The sequence below is a fragment of the Ambystoma mexicanum genome, chromosome 6q (assembly GCF_040938575.1).
Source record: "Ambystoma mexicanum isolate Mex_15411 chromosome 6q, UKY_AmexF1_1, whole genome shotgun sequence".
NCBI classification, from domain to species: domain Eukaryota; kingdom Metazoa; phylum Chordata; class Amphibia; order Caudata; family Ambystomatidae; genus Ambystoma; species Ambystoma mexicanum.
Genome location: NC_090937.1, coordinates 1,195,915,492 through 1,195,931,223, shown reverse-complemented (window position 1 = coordinate 1,195,931,223; position 15,732 = coordinate 1,195,915,492). Strand labels below are relative to the sequence as shown.

The 15,732-nt window shown below is 43.6% G+C and overlaps 1 protein-coding gene across 3 annotated transcripts in view; it reads right to left on the bottom strand.

Annotated features, from left to right (window-relative positions):
• The window catches only part of ARAP2 (ArfGAP with RhoGAP domain, ankyrin repeat and PH domain 2), a 1,740,202-nt gene that overhangs the window by 1,340,359 nt on the left and 384,111 nt on the right, over positions 1-15,732 (bottom strand). The gene's annotated exons all lie outside the window — the stretch shown is intronic.

Below are 15,732 nucleotides of genomic sequence, written 5' to 3'. Positions count from 1 at the left end.
ACCATTCATCAGCTTTGTTGGTTACAATTTTAGGCTAAATATGGGGAATCTATATATTTCACGTTTGTATTGGCTTTCTCCGGAGAAGCATTTACAGTTGTAATGTATACAATATAAGGATATGATTGTAGATGGAAGTATGACCAACAATGAAAGGAGAGACAAGGGGGATTTTAACGTAAAAAGGGTTTGACTCCTGCAAACTACTATGGACTCTCAATAACTACAGAACCCTCTTGTCACTTTGTGTTCTCCTCCTAGCCTGGACGCAACACTAACAGTTCATATAACAAATAAAGAACTTTGAGACACTACTATTTCCTGAATGCAATACATTAAATTTTATTTAACAACATATACACAATAGGATAAAAACACATACAAATTCAGCGCAAACATTCAAATCACAATTACAATGTACAATACAATACAAAATATCACAATCTACATTAAAAACATGTGTGCAAACAGGTCTAATACCTAATGGTTGAATACAACCAATAAAGTGCAAAACTCGTAAACTACATTGGCTAGCGAATAAAGTAAAACTACCAATGATGGTGACTTTACCCTCTCATGTGTAGAGACAAGTGGGTGAATCCTTTTATGCCAAAAAAGTTTCTTTGTCAACTCAATGGGCCTCATTACGACCTTGGCGGTACGGGGTAAACGGCGTCGTAAAAGGTGCCCGCACCGTTTACCCCGTACCGCCTCATTACGAGGTCCCCTCGCGGGACCCAGGAAGCAATGCCTGGTCAAACCAGGCGTGCTTACCGGGTCCCGCGAGGGAAGAGGGAGCAAACAACGGGCCAACTCGTAATGGCCCGTTGTTTGCTCCCTCTCCCATTCCCATTCAGCCCTATGGGGGCTGAAATGGGAATGGGGAAGGACCGGGTCTGGGTCCTTGGAGGGAGGAATTACTGGGCCTTCCGAACTCGGAATGGCCCGGTAATTCCTCATTCTGTGGACCCAGACCCGCACGCGATTTCAGCAGTAACCATGCCGCCAATAGCGGCATGGCTACCGCCGAGGTTGTAATGAGGGCCATCTTATTACACACACTGTTGACCAATATGGAAGTAAGAAAACTAACCTAATAAGTGTGAATGTAAGCTCTTTGAGGTTTTTCACTGATTATTGGATGGTGTGATCAAATTGTGCTATTTGGTATGAATTAGGTCTGTGCTCACTAGACAGTGGAGTGCAATGGAGACTCCTTTATTTTTATCAGAAAATGCTTGACCCACCCAAATATTCCCTATTCTGTGATCTGTGTTTGGTTAAGATTAATCAAGGTGTCTGTTATCTGAAGGACTTTGTGCAAGTGGGTTCCGAAATCTTAAGTAAAATTGCATTGTCTGATAATACATTTATTGAAAATACAGTAAAAGTAAAAAGTAAAAAAAAAGATATTGTATAGGGAGGGTTTGTTAAACACAGTAGAAGAATGCCATTCTTCTCATTGCTTTACAGACTTAAAATTGAAGTATAAAAACCTGGGAACAAGTGCACCTTATGTGGCAAAATAGCCGAAATGACATTTAAGAAGTTTATTCTTGAAATTTAAATTAAATCTTCACTTGACCAGAGAGGTTCTTGGTAAATATTATAAGATTTCAGGGGAAGATCTGTTATGCTGCTTTTGTGACACTGTTAGAGAATCCCTTTTTCATCTACTGACACAGTGTTCACTCTTCAAGGGGAAAAGATGACCTTCCTCAAGAAACATCTGGACTGCAGAAATCCCTACAGTTCTATTGCCAAAGATTTTTGGAAGACATGTCTTGCAGGCCACACTATCTGTATGGTAACATCTATTGTAGAATTTTTAGATAGTTTACATTGGGACTATCGTATGTTATATTTTCTCTTTTTAGACATGTGATGTTTTGGGCTCTTTTTAAAGATTGTAGTATAACTGTTTGGGTTTTTAAATGGTACTTTCTATGAAAATTAATATTTGTATGAAATGTGTATGAATTGGATTGATTATGTATGTCCCTTTTGCAAATGCATTTGTATCTCTACCTTTTATGCTTTTTTTCTATCCCTCTCTTTTTCTGGAACATTTCTTTTCTTTTTGTATAACAGTCAAAAGTTATTTGTTTAATTAAAAGATCAATAAAATAAAAAAAAGATTGCAAAATAACAAAAAATATGTTATTGGGGGTAATTCATTATAGAGAATAAGGTATTGGCACATTTTCTCAAAAAATATGTTTTTCAACTCAGATTCATTAATGCAAGATCAATCCCTAAAGTTCAGCATAGGTTATGATCAATACCCCGGGGGAGGGGAACCATGAAAGATATAAGGGTAAGGATAAGGCAGAGGAGTTGGACAGCGAGAGTGAACAATAAGGGCAAAGGATGGAAAGAGTAAGCATATGGGTTTCTGGCAACAATTGGCATTTAGTCACCACGTCATAGGCACTGCTAATCAGGGTCCATACAGGTCTGTGAAACTTGAAAGGAATGAAGACGATTATGTTTTGTGGAGCAAAACATGGATATGCTCTGCCCATTTCAAAATGCATAATACATGATGCTAGAATAGTACCCTACAGACCAAACATAGCCTATATAACAGTGGTCTTCAGAAATACTTACAGAGAACCTTGGAGGTTGGAGCAGGGACCTCTGCATGCCCATCAATCACCTGTAATTAGTCATCAAGGGTAAGAAACATGGAAAGGGTCCATCTCTCAATGAGGTTATGTCAGGTATTTTTAAGGTGCCACCACTAAGGTAAATTGATGATTTGGTTTGTAGGGTGGTGCTGAGAATGGGAACAGTGACACTATTCAAATGAGGGAGAGTTGTAAACTGTGTTTACTTGGGCAGGAATGTCGAGGTCAAAATACTGATCAGGTAGTCTCATCTCTAGCGTGGCAACTCTATCTAGATCAAGCAGCCAAGTGTCCACTTGTAGTTTAGCCCTCACTTTCCATACACTTCAGACCACTCTTTTTGCAAATGTGACAGATCTCATTGCTCATAGCAGTTGCACTTTATCCAGGTGATCTTTTGACCTTGTCGAGCCAAGGATTGTCAGTTCTACAGTCATTCTCTCCTCTACTTCAGCCCAATTATCCTTTACTTGATCACTTGTCCAAAACATGTGAAATGCTTAGGTATGTTTCTGTACTTAGTTGATGCAATTCATCAGTGTTAGGTTTCCCTATGCTGTCCAAATGCAAAGTGCATCTCTGTGTGGCCTTTTATTTCAACAACAGCTATCATTTTAACAAACAGTATGAGCATGGTTTTACGCGGTCCCCTTCACCTTCCGCTGTCACACACATTCAGAATAATTTCAAGTTACTTCTTTACACCCCACTTCTCTTCACACAGGGCACTGTGGTTCAATAGTCACTGAACAGTTAATAACCGGCTCAAAATTGTAGTCTCTAAAGAGCATTATGCTGTAGGACGAATGCTTCCTGACAAGCTTAAACTAAAAGTAGGTTCTGTAATTATGCTACTACGCAATCTTATGCCATCATGGGGACTCTGCAATGGAACAAGTTTGACAATTAAGCATCTATAAAGACCTATCATAGAGGCCCATGTAATCGATGGAACTTAGCTATTGTTCTTATACCATTACCTCTCATTCCATCTGATACAAATATGGCTTTCAAATTCAAAAGAAGACAGTTACGTATACATTTAGACTTTTCAATAACCATTGATAAGTCACAGGGTCCTACGCCCCCTTCCTGGAAGCGATCATTGGTGATTCTGATATTTAAGAAGGGGGACAGAAGTGACTCTATGAATTACCGACCGATATTGACGATCTGAAAGAACGGTGTATGTTACACCAGGAATGGCTAGTGTGAAGTAAATCTCCTCCCTGGTATCCACAGTACTAACCTTGGTCATGTTCTATAATCCCAATTTTGGATATTTTACTGGCATTCAAATCAATCTGAAAAATGGTCACTTTTAAAATGATTCTGAAAAATGTTTGTGAATTGTACCCCAGAGTAATGGGGGCACGTTTGTTTTTAAAAGTAGGAAATGGGTAGTATCTTCCAATTTCTCACTTCCTGATACAAGTTAATAAAATAATATGCTGTTGGCCAATTCTTTTAGTTTATGTGATGCAACAAAATAATGTCAGAAAATAGAGCCAAACTCTCTTGCAACCGCAAATGTATTTCGAGTTTCAGAACTAAAATGATCCCTAAAATGAACAGGGGTGATGGGACCTAATGAGCTTGTGTAGAGAGGGGGGCATAACGAGGTAGGCTATGAAGGGTTATATGCGGGGGGTACTCACATTAAAGCAAGTAAAAGCAGTAGTATAATGAGATATTTTAATTCCAAGCTTTGTTTTAATTGTTTTGATCTGTAAAACACAACGATTGACGAATATCTCTCCCATGGAGCATGCGCATGTTTCTGAAAAGCGCACTCTGCGATCTGAATGACACATAGGCTGTGGTTAGTCATTTCTGGACTCGGGTATATTCATATAACATGTTTCTAAACAAAAGCAGAGGCACCAAAGAGGCATCAATAACAATTGGTGGCTCATGAAGAAACTCTCCAAAACTTCAAACCCAGAAGTCCATTCCCAGAAAGTCATCATTGCACATCTCCCTCCATCTACCCCACACCAAACCCCCGTGCACGCTCACACACAAACACAAAAGCAAACACACATTATCACTCTCATACATTTATAATTGTCTTAAAGAAAGGAATGAAGACGATTATGTTTTGTGGAGCAAAACATGGATATGCTCTGCCCATTTCGAAATGCATAATACATGATGCTAGAATAGTACCATACAGACCAAACGTAGCCTATAGAACAGTGGTATTCAGAAATGCTTACAGAGAACCTTGGAGGATGGAGCAGAGACCTCTGCATGCCCAGCAATCACCTGTAATTAGTCATCAAGGGTAAGAAACATGGAAAGGGTCCATCTCTCAATGAGGTTATGTCAGGTATTTTTAAGGTGGCACCACTGAGGTAAATAGATGATTTGGTTTGTAGGGTCGAGCTGAGACTGGGAACAGTGACACTATTCAAATGAGGGGGAGTTGTAAACTGTGTTTACTTGGGCAGGAATGTCGAGGTCAAAATACTGATCTGGGATGCATATGACAGGTGTTGTTTCAGTGCATGGGGTGAGAGGAAACAGGAGATACAAGCTGACAACATCAAAAGGAAGGAATTGACACTCCACACTAGAGCCAGACACTCGATTATTACTTTTCCTGCTCTGTTGTTTAGGATCCATTGTTGTCAATACCCTCCATGCACTCTGCTCCCATTGGTCCCTCTTTCTTTTCTTTATCATTGTATTGTAATCTCATTCTAGTCTGTGATTCATATTCCTTGCTCCTTTCTTCAATCTCCTACTCACACCCTGCACTGTCTCTCTTCTCTCTCTTCCTCCTTCTCATAGCTACACTTCTTCACTCTCCCACTCAGATATGTATTAGCACATCTTGCATTTGCAGAATGCAAAGGTTTAAACCACAATAAAATGAGGAATGAAACGCAAAACTAACTGAAGAAGGGAAGAGGAGGAGATAATAGAAGCCTTAGCCTACTCCATCGTGCACAGTCCTTTTTTCGCGTCAGGATCAATTGTGAACTGCAAGAAAGCAGCTCAAAAGTCATGCCTGATCCATGACAGTGCAGTATGCTGCCTTTAATCCACTATATTCAGACAGCTGTGACTAATTGATTGGGTTGCCCCTATTTATAGTTTAAGCAATCTTATTGTCTGTACGCTTTCCTCAAATCGGTTACACAAAAGTGCGTATGTGTGACTCTCTCATAATTCCAAGGATACATCTTCTCTTCTTTGGTGCTGATAGCATAGGCAGAATTACAACACCACTGCCACAAAGACCGTTGCCAATCTGCTTTTTATATAGTATGGGTCATTTGTGTAATTAAACTCTACTGTTCAACTGCTGCAAATTGAAAGAAAGGTTGCCTCTCCTGCTTATGAATCACTGTACAAAGTTATGTTTGCTGTTCCAGTCAATGTGTGCAAATGTCCATCCAGGGTGACTAATTCACCTCCTCCACTCTTAACACCAACAACATTTTCGTGATGTAAATATCTTCTTTTGTATTGGCTTCTATTTCTATTTGGTTCTTTATATCTTTCAAAGAGGAGGGTGCTATAAATACTTTCTAACAGCTGTTAATCCAGTAGAATGCAGTGATCTGGAGCCATTTGCAGGTTCCTGGAGTGGGGCATTCTTATGTTCTCCTGTCCTATTTTGTAACCCACGTCTATTTCAAAAAGGGCACCGAAGAACACACGTACTCTCTGAGATAGTCATTTTAGTAAGGTCTCACTATGAGCCCTCGCCACTCTCCCATGTTCTGCTGGTCTTCCTTCACCCCTACCCAGGCTTCCTTCAATCACAAGGTGGACACTAGCGATTGGTAACTCCTAATTGCTAACATCTGGCTGGCTTGTGGCGAGGGCCTAAAGTAAATATCAAATTTACTATAATGTTCTAGGTGGATTGTAATCTGTGATCACACACGAAACATGGTTTCCCAATCACCCAGGTCTCACTCAGTCTTCACCTCTCAGCCCCTGCCCTCTTCACCCAGATGTTCTTTACTTCCTTTCCCTTCCCCCACTCTCATCTACCTCTCTCTTCCTCCATCTGTCCCTCAGATGTTATTCATACTGTACACTCTCTATACTACTCTTCACTCCCATGTTTTCTACTCTTGCGTCCGTCTCTTCACTATGCTCCACTCCACTATTTCCTCCTACACTTTCCTCTGGCTACTCTTTTCATCATTCTCTCCTCCCACTACACCCTCTCGTAATACTCTCTCCTGAATCTCACAGTTACCCTCCTTTCACTCTCATATCCAGCGTATTCACTAAATCTCACTTACAGCCCCTACTCCCACACTTAACCCCAGTCACTCACTTCACTTACCAAACATGCACTCTCACACCAAAGTACCACTTTCTCTCACCAACCAATACAATCCCTTGTACATGCTCTCTGTGATTCTCTTCGATGCTCCACTTCACTGTCCTTCCTCTGCCTGGTCTAACAGCCAATCTTCACCTCTCTTGACCTCACCCAAACTACCAACACTGAACCATTCCTAAGTCCCCTATTCATCTCCTCTACCCCCTCCCATTGGTTTTGACGCCCACCTGGTTCCCCAGGGCAATCTCTATTGGTGGACTATGATTGGGGGAGGGCAGGAGGGCATTTTCCTCCAGGCTGGTTTGTTCCACTGCACTCTGGACAGTCCAGAAGGGGAGTTTTTTGGGTTTCTTTCCTCGTATTTAATCTTAAAGCTAACCACACCTCAGCCTGCAAGAGGAATCACCACACACTTGAGCGCAGCAAGGTCCTCTTGCTGATGGCAATACATGTTTCAAATGTGTCTGAACGTCCCCTCAGATAAACACGTGCACAGACATTACACTAGAAAAGAGGCGATTATGAGCAAAATATGTTTAGTCCAATTCCTCTGACATGTATCTAATTTGTTAACAGTGCTAGGTTAGTGCCATTGTGACTTCTGATGGCAGAATCACAGGTTCACCCTAATTGCTGCTCCTATACCTGAGATATCTTCTTTCTCAAGCATTTTATTGCCTGCTCTAGATAATAGTTTCGATGTATTCAGATCGGAAATGCTGACGGTATAGATGAGTTCCCCAGAGTGCTGCTAGTCCTTCTGAAAATGAAACTGACGTGCTGCAGATTCTGCTTATTCCTCCTGTTTCGTTTCGTCCTGTTTGATTTGAATGAGCACTGCAAGATTATTGCACCTGCTATCCCTTCATGAGATCAGTGTAGGGGGATGTGGGGAATACTGCAAGCCAGAGGCAGTGGCTTCATCTTTGCAGGTGCACCTGCATTGGCTTTTGTTTTGTCTGGCAAAAGCATTTTCTGATTATGTTACAAGAAATATGGCAGCATAAACAGTTTAAAAATAATATTCACACACTCACAATAAAGTGATGGGGCCACCCAAAATACATATCGAAGTGTATGTCTCTACTCTTTTCAAATTTCTCTTGTTCAAAGATTATTTGCTAAATATGTGCAAGTTATTGTAGCACCGACCCTTTCCTTCATGCTCAGTTATTTCTTCTACTCTCATGCTTTCACCTCCTATAACGTCTTCTCGTCCCTGCTCGTCCCCACTACTTGTTCTACTTCCCAATTATACCTTCTCTCCTTCCTCACACTTTCCACCTCATGCCATCTTCCTTAATCATTCCACGCGTCCCTTGTTTGTAAAGTTCTCCCACTACTTGCCCGTTCGCCCCCACACATATCTGCCACCTGTGTCATGTATTGCTGTTTTGGCTCTTTTCTGTACAGTGTGCACAACATGACCCCCTCTTTAAGGATGCATCTGCTATGAATGCTCTGCAGAGGTTTGCACTGATATCTGAATGAGAGTGCCGAAGCTTGATGGGGAGTTGTGGGGAGAGATGGTGGCAGTGATAGGTGGTGACGAGCTGCTGGTGGGAATGAAGAGTCTAGGGAAGATGTCTCGGTATAACATCCATGAATATCCAGGTGCATACTTCTGTGTGTGCATACTAAAACGAGTGGATCTTTCATTCTGAATGCCTCACTGGAAGATGTTCTTCCATGGATTTGTCACAAGGGGGTGGTGGGTCATTCAGAGCAAAGCAACATGTTAGAGTGGTAGGTAATGATGCATTGTCAGGGACGTCATAGGAGGGTGACACGCATCTCATTCGAATTGCCTTAGCTTTTCAAAGAAATTAAAGCAATGCCATTGTTTTATTTTTATGCAGGATAAAATGCATGGGAATGCATGGGTGCAGTGCCAACTTGAAACATCAACAGTGGGTGGCTCGCCGAGGGCCACATATAGAACTGGGCAGGGGGGGAACAAGCAAATATCGGCCAACAGGTCACATTGATTTAAGTAGCAATATATTTTACCCCACAGTTTGTATGTGTTGAAAAGGTGACCTTATACTTGTTAAGGGTAATCTTCAGACAAAAAAAAGGTGTGCGTCAGTAAATGACAGGGCATGCGGTAGCAATCCTGTAGCTATGATTAAGTTGCTCAACTCATAGGAAGAGCATATTTTGGGTGGCTTATAACTTCGCCCCCTGAACGAAACCTCACAAAACTTTGCAAAAAATGTATATTGCCCTGTCAGATTGATTCTGCGAAGTTTCCTGAGTTTCATGCAGGGGGGGACAAAGTTATATGTGGGGTCCCAAAATGTGCGGTTATTCCCATAGATGCAATGGAAAACAAAAGTTACTCACGCCTACAGTCCAAACCGCTGGACAGATTTTCACCAGATTTGCAGCAGGAGTGGCAGCTTGGTCCCAAAAGTGTGTTTTTGTAAATTTGGTGTAAATCAGTCCAGTAGTTCTTTTTGAAACAACCAAAAAGTAGGTACACAAATATTAGTGATATTTGGGTTCGGTCCGTGGACTCACTTCCCTGTTCGGTTGGTGGACGGGTCTCCGATTGGTACAGAGGGTGGCGTGATATCTGCGAACATCGGACGTGCCAGATGGTTGGATGGTGAAAAGTGCAAGGTGTGCCAGATTTTTGGAATTGCCCGCCATGTTGGATTTGCTGACTGCTCCCATAGTCAGTGAACATTGCTGTAAAAACATATTAATAAACACAACATTGCACTTGTCAAACTAATAAAACAATCAGTGGAGAGTTGAGGGGTGATGAGGATGGGATGGGATATGGCCTTAAAAAGCCCAAAAAACGGGTGGCGTTTCAACTCCGACATACGCAAACAGTCCTGATGTCTGGGGCAGTCCTGTGATGTTCGCGAATATATGAGATGTTCAGCGACATCTATGCCTAAGTCTGCATTAGAGGGTTGGTGAAAAGCAGTTTTTGGATGGCTTATAACTTTGGCGGCACTCAATGAAACTGCATGAAATCTTGGAGTTTCAAACTAGAACTGACTGGTCCTGCAAAGTTTGGTGCAACGAGGGAACAGAATTAGTGGGGGGGTCCCAGAATATTTTAAAGGCTTATAATTGTGGTGTTATTTGACAAATCTGCAAAAATGTTTGCAAAAAGATTGTAGACCTAGATATGAGTATTTATGCAAAGTGTGGTGGGATTTTGCCACGAGGGGGCAATATGAGAGGGGGGTCTCAACATTTTGAGATGGCTTATAACTTTGTTGACATTTGACAAATGTGGACAAACATTTTCCAAAGGATGATAGACCCAACCTTGAATGTTTGTGCACAGTCTGAATGAATTTTGTCAGGTGGGGGCTAAGTTATATGACTATTGTATCTACGTACATTTTGACACTTTTGAACAAATAAAAAATGGGCAGATTTTCAGCAAACTTGTGCAAGGAGCATTTTCAAGTATCTGAAAGCATGGTTTTGCAAACGTGTCCATTTTTTATTTTTTGAAAAGTGTCATAATGTAGGTACAAAACATAGTGATATACTTTTGGTGACTGAGGTATAGCCTGTGGTCATGGGCAGTGGCCACATTGTCCAGGTCATGGCCTAAGGCTATGATCCGGCCAATCTGGCTTCTGGCCATGACCATGAGATATCAGCAATGGGGTTAAAGTGGGCATGGCCACCAAGGACCGTCTATATCGTGTAAGGAAGACATGGTATCAAGAACAGACAGACACAAGTGATCACAGTTCAAGGGTGTTTATTAAACTGTATAGGTAGGGTGGAAAAACGCCTAATCTAAACCTAAATTTAAGATGGGAGCAAGCTGTGACCATCAAATCAAAATAAAGCAGTCCTAGTGGCGTCTTGTCAAAATAAAAGGGCCTATACTAAAAAAATAAAACTATTGCGAATCCGTACAACTAAATACCAAAAAGAGTGTGGGATAGGATTCCCAAGAAAGAAAGAAGAGTTCACAAATGATAAATCAGGATGTGGTAGCCGGGGGTCTCCCTTCTCCAAATATTGAGCACAGATCTAGGCGGGACACCTGAGCACAGAACATGCCCAAGCTTTCCCAGCACGAGATGACAGTTCCACTTTAGATATCAGGGACATCAATGGTTAAGTCTTTTTTTCTGAAAAAAGTTGCTTGCCTCGAGGACTTAATAGCTTCCAAATGTAACAAACAAAATGTTCTTTTCAAATGTATGTTCGGTGATGTCTTTTCACCCCTGGATCTCCGCTCTTCCAGACTCAGATCTACAAACAGTTCTCAGTGAAATCAGGCCCTTCGGTAGTTAGCTCTCTTGTTTCCGATGGCCTGATACATTTTAGTAACAAACAACAAAAATGTCCTTTCCAATTGCACTTGATATGATGATTCCTCACCCCTGGTCCCCCTGTTCCGGTTTCAGATCCCCTTTGAATATCAGCCGCCCTCTGGTGGGTTCACTCTGGCTTATGCTCAAAAAGATTTCTCAGTTGCCTTCACGGGTCTGGGGGTGATTACTTTTCAGGCTTGGATCCCCCTATTCATGGGCTCAGATCCTTCTAGACTGTTTGCCTCCTTCCGTCGGGTTCATTACAGCTTTTCACAAATGTTCTCCCCTGTTACGTTGAAGAGTTCTAATGTCTTTTTAAACCATGGTTTAGCAAAATCTTAATGTCTTGTAAAACAGGTCACCATGGCCATCACTCTGTCGGGTTCACCTATGTCAACACACTTTTCCTTGGGACTTAAGACTTCGCCCCTCTTTAATGGCATCCCTCTGTCAGGTTCACTCTTGCCATTTCACAATTCCTTTTACTTTCTTCTAATGCAGGATTCACTACCCTAGCGTTCTCAATGGTTTGTCGGTCAAAGACCTTCGACTGTACAGGGATTTTGATAGACCCATTTATGACCACTTTGACCTTATCCTCGGTTCTCCCATTCGACTCACCAGCTGTGATGAACCGCTTGGCTTTACTTGTCTCTGGAGTCAAGGCCAGTACCACGGTGGCCGGTGCCTCCCTCTGTCCTGCTTATCACTGTAAGCATGCTATGTGTACCATTGACATCTACTGCAACACACTTGGGGTATTGTTGGCGATCTTACGATTCCTTCTACAGAGGTCTTGCGGGTCTGGGTTGGAAAAGGCAAGGTCGCTTCTCTTCTTTTTTTTTTTAATTTCTTTATTGTTTTTTTTAAACAACAACAAACACATAACATACAAACAACTTTAACATAGATAGCTTATTGGCACTTCTTGCGGATCTTGTCTTTCCATTGTAGTTTCATAGTTTCCCCAGCGACCTTATCAGTTCGGTCTGGACCTCCCGTGGAGTCGGGCACCAGGTCTGGTACACACAATGTTCTATTCTTGGGCTTCGTGCTGGCCTTACTATTTCACCTACGGATCCTCTATTTCCGAGGGATCTTCAGAGTTTCCTTCCTCCGGGTGGCCAAAGAGGTCTTGTATTAGTGTGTTCCATGCAGACAACTTGTGCGCAGTTTCACCTTCCCCTCTTGTCACTGCTCTTGTCCACACCATTGTCTCTGCCTGCGCCCATTTCTGAAGGTCTGACCACCATGCCTCCACACGCAGGCCCTCCTTTGACTTCCATGTCATTGCTATCCGTCTCTTGGCCAGTATACTTATCAAATATTTCATCTTTGCCAGATGTGAATCATGCTTACCCCCTCTCGAGAAGAGGCCCAGTAGGTACTTTTCGGGATGTTCCACCTGGATTTGAAGTCCACTTCCCGCTATCTTAAGTCTGATCCCGTCCCAGAACTCCTGTATCACTGGGCAGGACCAGAACATGTGTACCATGTCCGCTTCTTCCGACGAGCAGTGGGGGCACCTGCTCTGAGCTCCTGTATGGACTTTATTCATCTTCTTGGGTGTGAGATACGCTCTATGCATTACGTATATCTGCGCCTGCCTAAACCTTGCATTTCTGGATACCTTTTTTGGGTATCGTAACGCCCTGGTCCATTCTTGATCGCTGAGGTGCCTCCCCAACTCCTCCTCCCAACACTGCCTCGCGTGTTGTTCCTGTGGGTCCTTGGCCTTCAGTAGCTGTTCGTACAACCTAGAGGTTGTGTGCGTTGTCATACGCTACATCTAATGCTGTTTCCTCGTCCTGGTCTTCCCAATCTGGCCATCTTCCTGTGATGTTTCTCAGCATGCCGGTATATAGGATGAATTGACCCATATGTATTTCGTGTTCATCTACCATTTCGTGGAAGTCTGCCCACCTTCCCTCCCTTCTCAGGTCTCCAATTTGTGCTACCCCTTTAGCTTCCCAGTGTGCTCGGTATGTCTCTAATGTATTTGTGTTCCCTCCGAGGAGACCCGCTAGGGGGATTTGCATTGACTGCGGATCCTTTACCCCTTGGAGTTTCCACACTCTTTTCCATAAGTCCACTGCGATGTTAAGCATGTTCGGCAGGGTTCTGAGCCGGGGTCTATCGAGCCATAGTATTTCCCTTAGGTAATACTGTTTCAATGCAGGTTGGAAAATGCGAGTGTCTATTGTTTCGTCTTCCCCCAGCCATTTTACTGCAAATTGCAGCTGCCCTGCTAAATAGTACTTCTCAAAGTCCGGTAGTCTGATACCCCCTTCTTCGTAGTCCTTCTGCAGGGTCCTTATTGCGATCCTATTTCTCCCTCCCCCCCATAGGAATGAACGCGTTATTGTATTTAGTTTGGTGAAAAAGGCCCTGTGTATGTTGTATGGGATGTTCGTGAGGAAGTATAGTAGGCGGGGCAGCACCACCATTTTCAGGAGGGCTGCTCTTCCCATCATTCCCAGTGGTAGTGTCCCCCAGAAAGTCATTGACCGCTGCGTTTTATCTAGAGCGACGAGCGTGTTGGATGCATGGGTATCAGTGGTATTATGATGTATCCCTATGCCCAAATATTTAAAGGTGCAGGGTGCCCACGTCAGACCCAGGTCTGGAAAACAATGGGGGGGCGTATTTCAGTCCTGCCAAGGGGAAGAGGAGGGACTTCTCTTTATTAATTGCTATGCCCGAAAGCCTAGTGTACGCCCCGATCGCCTCTAGGAGGCAGGGTAGGTTAGTGGTTGGCTCGCGTACGAATAGGAGCATATCGTCCGCGTATAGCGAGATTTGGTGGAGCACCCCACCTATGTCCAGTCCGGTGTCTCTATATTCTGCTCTAAGGAATACCGCAAATGTCTCTAGTACCAGGATATATAACATTGGCGATAGTGGGCACCCCTGCTTGGTTCCCCTATGTATCTTCCACTCCCCGCAAATGAATCGCCCCGTTTTCACCCTTGCTCTGGGTTCCTTGTATAGTAACCTGATCCACCGGAGGTACCCCTCCCCGATACCAAAGTGGGCGAGTACACCCATCAGCCATTCCCAACGCACAGAATCGAAAGCTTTGGCAGCATCCAAAGACATTATTACACTCTCTTCTTGCAGTCGATTTGTCTCATCTATCACATGGTGAAGTCTGCAGAGGTTCCAGGACGTGTTCCTTCCCAGAACGTAGCCCGTTTGGTCCGGGTGGATCAGCGTGGATATTACCTGTTTTAAGCGGTTGGCTAGGACTGCCGTTAATATTTTGGCATCCTGATTAATAAGGGATATTGGCCTATAGGAGGCGCATTTCCTGGGGGGCTTCCCTTGTTTGAGAATCGGGACAATTATCGATTCCGACAGACTTGCCGGGAGACGCATGGTCTCATATGTGTCTTGGACTGTCTCAAGCAATTTCAGGACAATGCACTCTTGTACGTCTTGTAGAATTCCCCCGGAAGCCCATCCGGGCCCGGGGTTTTGCTGGTGGGAAGCTCTGCGATCACCATCTCTATTTCTTCCACTTTGAGGGGTGCATCCAGCAGCTGGGCCTGTTCCTCCTCCGGCCTCGGCAACTCTACTTCTACCAGTGCATATGTTATGTCCTCTGGGTCTATTTCCAGATTCGGGGCGTACAGTTGCTCATAAAAACGTGCAAACATTGAGTTAATGTGCCCTTGGTCCCTGAGCCTCCTGGGTTTATCCCCTTCCGCGTGTAACCACTGTAGGTACCTCCCATTGTTTAGCCTCTCTAGATTTTCCCAGAGCAACAAACATTTAGTCTGCAGCTCTATCAGCTCTCCAGGTTCCTCCCCCTCTAGCCCTGCTCGTGGTTCTTTCAATTCGATCACCCTCTCGAGTTCATTCAACTCCCTCATGGCCGCTCCCGTCAATCCTCCTGTATTGCCTATTGCCGCTCCCCTTATTACTACCTTGAATGCGTCCCATATTACGACGCCACTCCCAACACTGCCCTCGTTTTGCTCAAAATAATCATCGATAACCTCGCGGAGGTGTTCCTCAAACTCACCCTCCCTCAGGACCTCTGCTCGAAGTCGCCACGTTGGGACAGGAGCTTTCCTATTGGTGTGTGACCATGTCACCACTACTTGGGCATGATCAGAGAGTGTGCGTGCTTTAATGGTGATTCCCGTGATATCTTGTAGTGATTCCCTGCCCACGAATATGTAGTCTATACGTGTAAATGTTCCATGTGGTGCGCTGTAGTGTGTGTAACCCCTCCCCTCCCCATGTACCTGTCTCCATACGTCTTCTAGCTGTACTTGGTCCAGGATCCTACACAGTTCTTTGGCTGGAGGCGCCGGCTTCTTGTATTTATTATCAGATCTGTCGAGGAGGGGATTCAAGGTGCAGTTGAAGTCGCCGGCCCAGATGAACGTCGCTTCCCTATATTGCGCTAACTTGGGCGCTAGCTTTCTGAAGAAGTCAGTTGCATCAGTAATCGGTGCGTAGGGGTTGACCAGGCATA